Source organism: Bubalus kerabau, chromosome 4 (assembly GCF_029407905.1).
Source record: "Bubalus kerabau isolate K-KA32 ecotype Philippines breed swamp buffalo chromosome 4, PCC_UOA_SB_1v2, whole genome shotgun sequence".
NCBI lineage: Eukaryota > Metazoa > Chordata > Mammalia > Artiodactyla > Bovidae > Bubalus > Bubalus kerabau.
Window position 1 is genome coordinate 110,345,579 of NC_073627.1, and position 12,036 is coordinate 110,357,614.

The 12,036-nt window shown below is 42.7% G+C and overlaps 1 protein-coding gene across 3 annotated transcripts in view; it reads left to right on the top strand.

Annotated features, from left to right (window-relative positions):
* PIP5K1B (phosphatidylinositol-4-phosphate 5-kinase type 1 beta) overlaps positions 1-12,036 on the top strand; it is a 471,859-nt gene that overhangs the window by 291,728 nt on the left and 168,095 nt on the right. The window lies entirely within an intron of this gene.

The window sequence follows — 12,036 nt, forward strand, 5'->3', positions numbered from 1 at the left end:
GCAATGGTCTGTGGGTCAGTTAACTTTCTCTGTAATAGCAGGTCATCCACCAGCTGGGGCCATCAGTGATCCATCTTGAGCTGGGCCATTGGAAGGCTGGTTTGTTGGGATCAAATCAAGAGCTTCTAAGAAACCTACTGAGAACAGTCACATCACCTGATGATCCAGAAAGTTTTCTGAATCTGGTGGGAAGCTCCTGTAGGAAGAATCCTGAACTAGGTGTTTATCTGTTGTTAACTCTGACACCAACTTTTATGACCATAGGCAACATCACAATCAATTTAATAACACCCTGAGCTCAAAAGAAAAGGACCAAATGCATAAGCAGCACCCTCAGCCTTTACCCAGCTGGGGCTTCTGGAAATTGCATGTGGGTGAAGCAAGGTTGCTTCCTCCTCCTTCTGGTGTGAGAAATGACTACCCTGTTCTCCTTTCTCAGTATCAGTCTTACTTACATGAAGGGTTGTAATCTAAAGTAGGCAAGATGCAATTACTTACGTTATGTTTTTTAAGGAGCAACTGTAATGGGTGGAAAAAGCAGAAAATGTTGGAATGCAATACATTAACCTTGCAAAACAAGTGACTTCGGGTTGGTGACTGCATAGACTGCAAAATGAATGTAATTAGGAAGTAGACTTAGAGAATATTATGTGGGTAAGAGATTTTGGCTATCATCTAGTCAAATGCCTTCATTTTACAGAGGCAGAAACTGATGCTCAGTTATATCACTAACTTTCTCAGTCTCCAGCCACCCTGGTAGTAGAGGGGGCCCCAAACTCAGGTTTTTCTGCCTATTGCTGATCCCAAATGTCTGTTCATGTTCAATTGTTAATGTGGTGGGTTTTATGAAATGAGGGCAGTAATCATTGTCTGTGAATATTTTTTTCCTTCTATTTTTCTACGTTCGGTGAAAAGGCATTGGTGGTAGAGCTAGGAACCTCCAGTCTGGACTTTTCACGTGTCTGGACTTTGCCCTGCATTCCCAGTGTCCAGCTCTAGGTGAAAGGAGGGAGGAGATGGCCTGGGATAGTAGATGGTGACATGGTGCCATGGAAAGGATCTGGGAGAAGCTTCTCCAGCAACCTGGAGTGTGGTGAATGCTGAAGCATCTTAAGCAGGCAGGGCCCCCTAGTAGAGCTTCTCAGGGATGCAGGGGGAGGTACTGGCTGCTGTCAGTCCATCACATTCCCCTCAGTGACCAGCAGTCCCCTGGCCAGGGACTCTCCCATTCCATCTCTGTTGCAGCCCTGGTGTCCAGCTGGGTTTTGATGCTTCTCTTCTAGAGACCTAAGGACTTTTCTGGCAAAAGGAACTAATCCTAGCTCCTGGGATGAGGAAAACCACAGTTATTTGAAAGCCCTTGATGGGAGGGATCCAGAGGCAAGGGAGGAAAAGCCATCAGACATGAATCGAGGGAGCTGCCAACGCATGGGGAAGTCCTGAGCTCCTAAAATGGCTAGGGTTTTGTTGTTGTTCAAATGTATGAGGTTCCAAGAGAATTTTGGAAATGGTTCCATGATTCTAAAAGAGAATGCCATGTAATCCTAGATCTTGAAACATAGAGGTTAGTTACATGGGCAAAGAATGTTAAATCCCTGCTTGAAACTGTGCACAGTGTTTTAGACCATCCCCTAACTTTAACCTGATTATTGAGGTTCTTGAAAGATACATAAATGACCTCGGATATTTGTCTGCATCTTAATTGTATAGTCCTTTGTGAAAAATGACCTAGAATTTATCTTTCAGATATGTAGTGTTTCTGAACTTCAGTTTATTTACCTATAAAAGGGACATAGTAGGGTTATGGTGAGAAATCAATAATGCAAATAACTTGGCCGGTAATAAACACTTAAAACAATAACAGCGGAATCTAAGGCAGTATTATAGAAGTATAATTATAGAAGTGTTCATATTTATTTTACAAAAGAAAATTTTATGTTAGGGCCTTTAAATACTTAGAACCAACCTTTTTGTATTAAGGAAACACCTAAATTCCAAATACTAGCATTAACATTTCAGATCTCTTTGTTAAAAACTCTCTTGGCATTGTTCTTCTGTGGTTTACCAAAAATATGGGCAGCACTACCAAGCAAGTAGTAATAACATTGTTAACAATTGCTGTTACAATCGTTTAACTTAATTGTGAAAGGAGGAATAGCTTCAACCCTCTTTCTTTCAGAAAAGAGCTTGATCATAGGAATTTAAAGAGCAGCCATTTTCTTTTTAATCCTTTGTCAGCATCCATCCCCTCTCCAGTACTCTTGTCTGGAAAATCCCATGGTTAGAGGAGCCTAGTACGCTGTAGTCCATGGGGTCGCTAAGAGTTGGACACGACTGAGTGACTTCCCTTTCACTTTTCACTTTCATGCATTGGAGAAGGCAATGGCAACCCACTCCAGTGCTCTTGCCTGGAGAATCCCAGGGACAGGGGAGCCTGGTGGGCTGCCGTCTATGGGGTTGCACAGAGTCGGACACAACTTAAGTGACTTAGCAGCAGCAGCAGCCATCATTCCTTAGTTCTGACAGCTGCTGGTTCTGTTCTGTAAGGAGTGTTGGGGGCTACCTAGAGCCGAGAGGTAGAAGATTGACGAACAACACGTCTCTAGCAAATGATGCTTTTCATTATCTGTCTATAGAGATTACTGTATTTTCAGTTTGTAAAATTATTTTTGTTTTATGTATGATTCCGTCTCATTCAACTTCCCCTTCCTTTCTTGTAAATCTTCGATCTTTGAGCTTTGCCTTTATATTTCATGAATATTATTTATTTCTGTGAAAAACATATATATGCATATGAGTATTATTTTCCATAAATATTATTTATTCCAGTAACACGTGTTGGGATATGTTATGTATATGTTATGATATCATATGCTATTATGTGTGTGTGTATATATATATATTCATAAAAGTCCCCTCTGGGCCACTGAAAGAGTTTATCCTGAAAATTAACCTAAGGGGGAAAAAATAAGCTGGAAGAGATTTGAAAGAAGCAAAGCTATTTTACTTCTTCTAGGCCTGCTTCTATACCATCTATTATTTTTCTCATTTAATCATTTTTTACAGATCAGCAAACTTAGTTATTAAAAACATTATGACTAATACAAATTGAGGCACAAATGGAAAAAAAGAAAAAAACCAGTGACTCCCACTTCTGCTACCACCCTAGGAAGAAGTTTCATTTCTGTTTTGTTCTGTTTATTCAAGTAAAGATACAGCAATTAAGCCCTCCTGTTTTATAAAGTTAGAGAATTTACTTCCTGAATTAATTAACTGCAGAATAGTGACCAGTGGCCCTGCCTACACTACTGAGCTTTGAGAGATAATGGATTATTTCTCCTCCTTAATACAATCTTCTTTTAAAAGCTGAAGAAGTCAGTGGAGTGAAAGGAAAGGTTTGAGGTCTCTTGAAGTTGATAATAAAAGATGGAACAACAATCTCTTATATACCACTGGTAGTTCCAAAAGTATATTAAATTTCCCTGAGGGTCTTAGCCTCCCTTAAGAAGTTGCAATTATCCCCTCCCATCCCCTGAAACAGCAACAGCAGCAGTGCGTGTGTATGCGTGTGTGTCGTATCTGTCTTCATATGCAGCAAGAGCATAAAAGGGTAGGGGTGTAAATGGGGCAGGCGTTAATATCCTCTCGGTGTAGATGGGTCTAATGGAAGGTTGGGAAGGATGGATGAGAGAGTGGAGGTTCCTCAAGGGTTTCTTTTTGGGGGGAAGGGGTTGGTGGTTTGTCCTCTAGCTGCCCTATGGAAAGCTGGTAGACAAGCCTAGATTTTAGTTCCATTTCTAAAGATTCCAAAATGCCAATACTGCAGTGAAACTTTTCTACTTTGGCCCTATCTAGGAAGCCTTTCCTTCAGGTGCCCATGTCTCTGGGTACCTGAACTGGCAGAGTTCTGTGAAACTCCTGCAAACTCTGGAGGAGTGAGGCTTGGCTTGGCCCTGGCCCTGGCCCACCTCCACACCTCTGGGCACAGAGAGTTAACTGTGACCTTGCTGGTCAGTGGTAAATACAAATAAAAAAGAGTAGAAGCTGGCTTGATACTGTTTGGAAATAGGCCCACAGAGCCAAGAAACAAGTCATTAGACTAACCATAGAATTTAGCTGAGCCTGTGCTGAATTGAAAGACCAGTTGGCAAAGCTGATATCTCTATTTCTAGGTCCAGTTATTATGTCAGATGTGATGATTATGAACATGAACTCAGGTTAAGAGACCTGGGTTTAAAAGCTTTATCACTTCCTCACTGCGTGGCTCTGAATACTTCTTTGTCTTTCTGAACCAGTTTGATCTTAGGTAAATCATTACCTTCTGTGTTGAGTAGTTCTGATGATAACATGCACCTAAAGGAGAAAATGTCTCTGACACACTCAGGAGGAAGCCCAGAGGACAGTGAACTCCCCAAAAAATGCCAGCTAGCTAATAGAGTGGTGACACGGTCTCAATGTGCCCCGTTTATTCCTCCCTAAGTGGAATGAAGCAGAGATTTGGTAAGAAAGATACTGCCCTCATGTGCATACAATTCCAGTTCCAGAGACCTGATTGCGTCTCACAACAGGGATGTAAGACTCTGAAGGGACAGTTAAACATGCACTTTTACAGTTTCTCTGTATCTCTCTCTGAACAGGTGTGTTTCTCAACCTCCCAAACAGCCCCCAGGTGCTGGTATATATTCCTCCAAAAGAATCCCCTGTCCCTATAAGCTGATTATGGAGTACATCTCTTATTTGTTATTGCAAAGAAGCATTTTTAAAATTATGAATATGGGCATAAATTCTTCTGAAGTACTATTTCAAATTGGAAAAGCTATCTGCTGCTGCTGCTAAGTCACTTCAGTCGTGTCCGACTCTGTGCGACCCCATAGATGGCAGCCCACCAGGCTCCCCCTTCCCTGGGATTCTCCAGGCAAGAACACTGCAGTGGGTTGCCATTTCCTTCTCCAGTGCATGAAAGTGAAGTTGCTCAGTCGTGTCTGACTCCTAGTGACCCCATGGACTGCAGCCCACCAGGCTCCTCCATCCATGGGATTTTCCAGGCAAGAGTACTGGAGTGGGGTGCCATTGCCTTCTCCGGGAAAAGCTATCTAGAGAAGTGCAAAATTTTGTTATAGTAAAAAGGAACAAAGAACTATTTGGAAGATGACGAAGAACAGCAGTAGTTGTTGCCCTGTGAGAGCCTGAAGTTCAACAATAAAAATACTGAAGAGATGGGATGGAATCTTATTCTTTTTAGAGTTTCCAGGGAGATTATTTTGTAAATGTAGTTTAACTGATACAAAATAATTGAGCTTGTTATTAGTGTATAATGTGTAACCTAAAACAGGAAGAAGAGTATGACATTAAAGGTGCATAATACAGGGAACTCACAAAGAGGGTCTCCCTCACTAATGATCAGGAAGATGGAAACTAAAACAGCAAGATTCACAAAAATTAACAGTATTAATGATAACAGTGTTGGTGAAGGTTTGATGCCAAATTCATTCTTCTGTTGATGAGTATACAAACTGATGAAGTCTTTTTTTTTTAATGGAATTTCTTTTGGAGGGCATTTTGGCAGTACCAACAAAAGGATAAATGTGTCTATCCTTTAACTCAGCAGTTCTTTTTCTAGGAATTAATGCTGCAGAAATCTGCAAGAAAGAAATGTTCAAAGTTATTTGAGCAAGGATGTTCATTACAGAATATTTTGCCATTAAAAAGAGAGAATAAGAACCCCAATGTCTACCAATAAGAGTAGTTGAAGCAGTTGTGTTTACATACAAACTATGAAAACCTGTGTAATCATTAAAAGTGAGAATCTGTATAGATAGACATGGAAGGATATAGTGTAAAAAAACACAAAATGCAATAGAGCATGAGTAATAAGATCCCATTAAAAAAATTTTTAATGTATATACATATGCTTATATTAATGTTTTCAGTGTGTTATTATAAAGAAAAGATGTGCTGAAGGATACACACCAAAGAAGTGACAATAGTTAACTCTGAAGAGGGAGATTGAGAAAGGGTACTTTTGTGTTTTGCTTTCTATAGTTAAGAGTTGTCTGACTTTTCCTCAGTGAGTGTGGGCTACAATTTTATTTTTTTTTTAATTAAGCAATGCTATCTGTACAGACATTTCTCTTTCAGTTTGAGTTATCTCTGAGTCTGCATCACTTTTCAGCTAAAGACCATTTGGTCGTATGTTCATTGATAAGTGCTTGGAGTATAGGTTCAGCTACGTGTAAAGGCAAGAACCTGAGTAACTGTGACTTAAGCAAAGTTGAAGTTTGTTTCTTTCTCAAGTAACAGTTCAGAGGTAATTTACCACCTCTTCAGAGTCACAGGTGCCCAGGTTTCAATCTTGTTTTTCTGTTGTCCTCAATGTACAGCTTCCAAATAAGATCAATCAGGGCTGCTTAGGCTCTGGCCATCGCAGCTGCAGAGAACATTCTCCTCCGTGTTAACTATGTGACTGGGAAGTTGGTCACATCATTTTCTCTCACATCTCAGTGGTCAGAAATAAGACACGTGACTACACCTAGCTGCAAGAGAACCTAACAACTACCTAATCCAAGTTTCTTTTACCATATAACAGGGGTTCTCAATCTTATCACTACTGGAGTTTGGGACTGGCTAACTCTTTGTTGTGGGAACTCTCCAGTGCATTGTAGGACCAGTATCCCTGGTCTCTATCCAATAGATGTCAGTAACATTCCCTAGTTGTGACAGCTAAAATTGTCTCCAGACACTGTTCCATGTATTCTGGAGGACGAAAATCAACCCTTACTGAGAAAAACTTCTAAACAAGAGGGGTGAATGGATACTGGGGACAACTAGCAACATCTGCCATAAGCATTGTGTTGTTCCCCCACAAACAGTGCTTAGCGCTGATGTAATAGTTTCTCTTTAAAATTGACACCCACCCCCCTTACCAGGAAATATAATACTCGAGACCCGAGGTGTTTCTGATTCTAGGAGGATGAAAATCCAATCCTTTGTTATTTTTATTTATTGAACCTAAATTTGTATTTGCATCAAGTAAATACTGTTTTTGTTTGAATATACAAACAAGTGAAGCTTTTTCCCCTAGTGTTTGGTGTAGCATTAAGGGTACTTGCATTGTGTCACATTTATGATGAATATCTCAGTCTACACTGTAATATTTCTGAAAGACTAATATAGCAGCATTCATAATGCCATTCTGTCCTAAATCAAAAATTTCATCTACAGTTGATGGCATGTCTCTTTTAAGGGCAATTAAGTGTGCATAATTTGCCACTGCTGAACACCTTGAGTATAGTATTTTTCTGTTAATGAGAAATGTTTGCTTAATATGCTTTTCCATTCCAGTGAGAGTATGTGCTTCACTGCCAATCATATAAATGAGGGGAAGATCATTTACAAGAGAACACGAAATTAAGTGCTCTTTGTTCTGCCTTTTCTAGCATATTTAGAGAATCAAACCTTTCTTCAAACAGGTGAATACACTGGGATCTTGTTATAACGGCTGCTTAGCAATAAGGAAAAATTACACAGAAAGTACATCTGTCTTGGGCTTCTTCCAAAGTTGTTGAGTGCCTAATGTGTCAGAATGACCTTGTTATAAGGCAGTTTCACCACGTAGAAGGTCCATGCAGGCACAGCGGAGGACATCATTATTATGGTGCTCCAGCATTCTTGTTTTTGAAAATGTCAATGACTGCAGAAATTGTATCAGAAAAGTAGTTGCCAGCCATGAAAGTAGCAGTACGCCCAAAGTATGAAACCAGTCATACTGGGAGAGGAGAGTAGTCATGTCTAGCTGCTGGGTGAGCAGACACTGTGTGCAGAGACTAATGGAGAGCTGGACCTGGAAGACTCAATGGGGAGCAAAGGAAGATGGGGACAACACTGAAGACGGGGATTGGCATGGGTGGGACCAGGAATCACATAGCAAGTTAGCAGGAAAATTCGATTGAAGATGTAGATTTGTGCAAAGACTGTGTTGTGCAGACTAAACAGCAAGTTGTCCACTGGAATTTGTGTTCCCTCTTCCATAGCAAAGCAGGACCTGGAAAGCAGCTGCAAAGCCAGCTCTTCTTGTGTCTTGGTGAGGCCATGTGGTTCATCCTTGCTAATCAACTATAAGTGGCTCATTATCTTGGGGCTTCCCTGGTGGCTCAGTGGTAAAGAATCCGCCTGCCAAACAGGAGACTTGGGTTTGATCCCTGAGTTGGGAAGATCCCCTGGAGAAGGAAATGACAACCCACTCCAGTATTCTTGCCTAGGAGATCCCATGGACAGAGAAGGCTGGCAGGCTACAGTCCATGGGGTCGCAAAGAGTTGGGCATTACTTTTAGTGACTCCACAGCAACCAAGTGTGCATGTGTGCGCACTCACTCATGTCCAACTCTTGGCAGCTCCTGGACTGTAGCCCGCCAGGCTGCTCTGTTCTTGGGATTTCCCAGGCAAGAATACTGGAGTGGGTTGCCATTTCCTCTCCCAGGGGTTCTTCCTGACCCAGGGATCAAACTCAGGTCTCTTGCTTGGCAGGCTGATTCTTTTCCACTGAGCCACCTGGGAAGCCCATCTTTAGCTAGAGGATCTGATAATAAATGGATGGCAGACCCCAGTTAGATCATTTGAAGGGAGTTTAAGAAAGGCACTGTTTGCCAAGATGCAGGAATGAGTAAGGAAACTACAAGGGATAGTGTAGTACCATAAGGCCCATGTCTACCCTGTAAGCTCTCTTAGGCCTGAGAGAAGGGTACAGTTTCTAGGAGTTAGAATAGGAGCCATATGAAGCCATAACCTTCAGAAGGACACACCAGTCTGAGTCAAACCCTGACATCACTCTCCAGCCTCTCCAATATTCTGTGGAAGCATCCATTGGCCAAACCCAATTAGAAGCCAGAAGGGTAGGAAGTGCTTTAATGCAGTTGTACAGGGAATGTCCCAGGACACAGAGTTGAAGAAAGGCTGAGGAGCAGACCTGGGGTAAATATCCTGCTCGATGACCTCTGGCAAAGGTAGTCAGAAGTGGAGAGTGGGTGTTCCTGCACCATTCCTGCTTCTCCTGTCAGCCAGCTGCAGGATTTGGAGACCCTAGGGGAGGACAGGGCCATAGGAATGCAGGATGCCACTCAACAGAGGGAAGCAGAGCCCCAGTCAGGGACATACCCAGTAGACTGTGCCTGACTGAGGAATCAACTTGTGTTGAATGAAGACACCAGATTTCAGGGGTGTGTTTGCTTGTTTGTTTGTTTTACTGCCATTAGCATCTGGGAGTTTATGTATTTTGCAATTAGCACTAGTAGAAATGAGATTGTAGAAAATTTGAAGACCAAACAAGGAAACGAGGTCCACTTCTACACATAGTGGGGGGAAAAAAATGAAGGTTTTTATGCTGGGGGTGGTAATAAAAACAAAACAAACAGCTCGAGAATGATGACTCTGACTGTCTTATGACAAATGGAAAGGAACACAGTGAGAAACCAATTGATGCCACTGACCACAGCCTTGCTTTTAAAAAAATCAGTTGCTTACTCATTTATTTTTGACTGTGCTGGGTCTTGTCGCTGCACAGACTTTTCTCTAGTTGCGGAGAGTAGGGGGCTACTCTCTGGTTGCGGTGCTCGGGCTTCTCATTTCATTGACTTCTCTTGTTGCAGACGGAGCACAGGCTCTAGAGCCCATGGGCTTCAGGAGCTGCGGCAGCTTGACTCTGTAGTTGCGGCTCCGGGGCTCCAGAGCACGGGATCAGTAGTTGTGATGCACAGACCTAGTTGCTCTGTGGCGTGTGGGGTCCTCTCAGGTCAGGGGACAGATCGCGTCTCCTGCATTGGCAGGCACATTCTCAGATTCTTTACCCCTGAGCCACCAGGGAAACCCCCACCCCACATTTTATCAGCAGGATCTGTGAGTTAGTTGAGGATACTATAGGCTGAAAGGGTGCAAGCCTTTTTAATTACAATGCAAGGTCGGGTGCCAGTCCACCACAAGGAACTTGGGGAAGGAAGTGGTCTACGACCAGTTCAGTAGTCCCCACAGTCTGTGAAAGAGCTTAGCTGGCCCACGCGAAATGCAGAGACTGGAAAAGGAATTTTGGAGTGATCGTTGATATGTCATGAGTTACTCTCTCAGTGGGGCAGGTATTAGGAGAGGGTTGGCCCGTCGTCTTATTCCTAAGCGTAGGAGGCTTCAGTGAGACCTCTATGCATGTGATACAACCCCTGCAGCCTGGAAGATGTGGTGGACTGTAGTATCTTCTGGGAAATTGAAAGAACAAGAGAATTGTTGGTCAGCTGCTCTGATGGTAGCGAAGCTAAGAGAGGGTTCTTAGGGAGGGTGGGGGACTGTTTGTTGATTCCCATGGTTTCAGGATAAGTGATATGTGACCAGTTGAGGGCACTGAACTAGAGATAAAGCTGCTGTGTTGTCATCACTGAGCCTGTTCAAATAAGGCCCTGGAGGAACAATGTGGACCTAGCAGCCAGAGGAGATGAGTTCTTCCCCTAAAAGGGAAATGCAGCTGCCATTTGGAGGGTAATTGTCGATCCTATGAAAGCAACCCACAATAGAGAGAGAGCTACACATATACCTGGTGAGCCTTGAATGCCTGGGGCATCTTAGAACTGTACCCCTCTCCTCAAGTAAGACCTTTTCTGCTTCCTCGGGCAATCAGTCAGAATAGAGAAAAAGCTCCCCACTACCTTTCCCACTGCTGGTGACCAGCTTATGCCAGGGCAGGTGGGGGAAGGGGAGATGGTTACTAACAGTATACTTAAGGCTTTTATTAATGAGTGGGCTAGACATACCAAGTATCTGCATGAGACCATTTTTTTACTGATCTGTGAATATATATGAACAGAGGACAGACTATTTTATTCTGGGAGTCACCAGAGGGGTCATAGACTTGCCTGAAATTTCATCCTTAGGGCAAGGGAAGACCTGACCCCAGAATAAATTTAGGGGGACAGTGGGTGACAAAAAAATTGATTATGATTATGCTTCATAAGAGTATGGGCTTCCCTGGTAGCTCAGACAGTAAAGAATCCACCTGCAATGCAGGGGACCTGGGTTTGATACTGGGTTGGGAAGATCATCTGCAGGAGGGCATGGCAACCCACTCCAGTATTCTTGCCTGGAGAATCCCCATGGACAGAGGAGCCTGGTGGGCTGTAGTCCATGGAGTCGCAAAGAGTCAGATACATCTGAGTGACTAAACGCACAGCACACAAAGTTATTATGAAGTACTGGTTATTTCCTGTGCTGACTATTGTCATGGGCTTCCCTGGTAGCTCAGCTGGTAAAGAACCTCCCTGCAATTCAGGAGACGCTGGTTTGATTCCTGGGTCAGGAAGATCCACTTGAGAAGGAATAGGCTACCCACTCCAATATTCTTGGATTTCCCTGGTGGCTCAGCTGGTAACGAGTCTGCCTGCAAGGCGGGAGACCTGGATTCAATCCCTGTGTTGGGAAGATCTCCTGGAGAAGGGGAAGGCTACTCACTGCAGTATTCTGATCTGGAGAGTTCCATAGATTGTACAGTCCATGGGGTCACAGAGAGTCGGACACGGCTGAGCGACTTTCCCTTTCACTTTCATAAGAGTATAATAGTTACATGGGTTTCTAGCATGAAGGCTTTGTCCTAAAGAAAATAAGATTTTAAAAAATGTTGTCACTAAGTCTATTTAACTTTTTTATGACCCCACAAGGTTCCTCTGTCTATGGGATTTACCAGGCAAGAATACTTAAGTGGGTTGCCATTTTCTAATCCAGGAGATCTTCCCAGTGCAGGAATCAAACCCATTTTCTGCTTTGGCAGGTAAATTCTTTACCACTGAGCCACCAGGGAAGAAACCATTTTAAAAATTAGCAAATCCCAAACATGCCTTTGTCATCATTCAAAATGTATTCATAAACATAGTCAAGATGCTTTCATGGAAGGACATTTCCATTCTTATCTGTAACACAAAATTTAGAAAATCTGAGAAGTACAAGACTTGAAAGTAAGTCACCCAACATCCCACAAGCCAGAGATAATCAAACAATTTGATATATTTC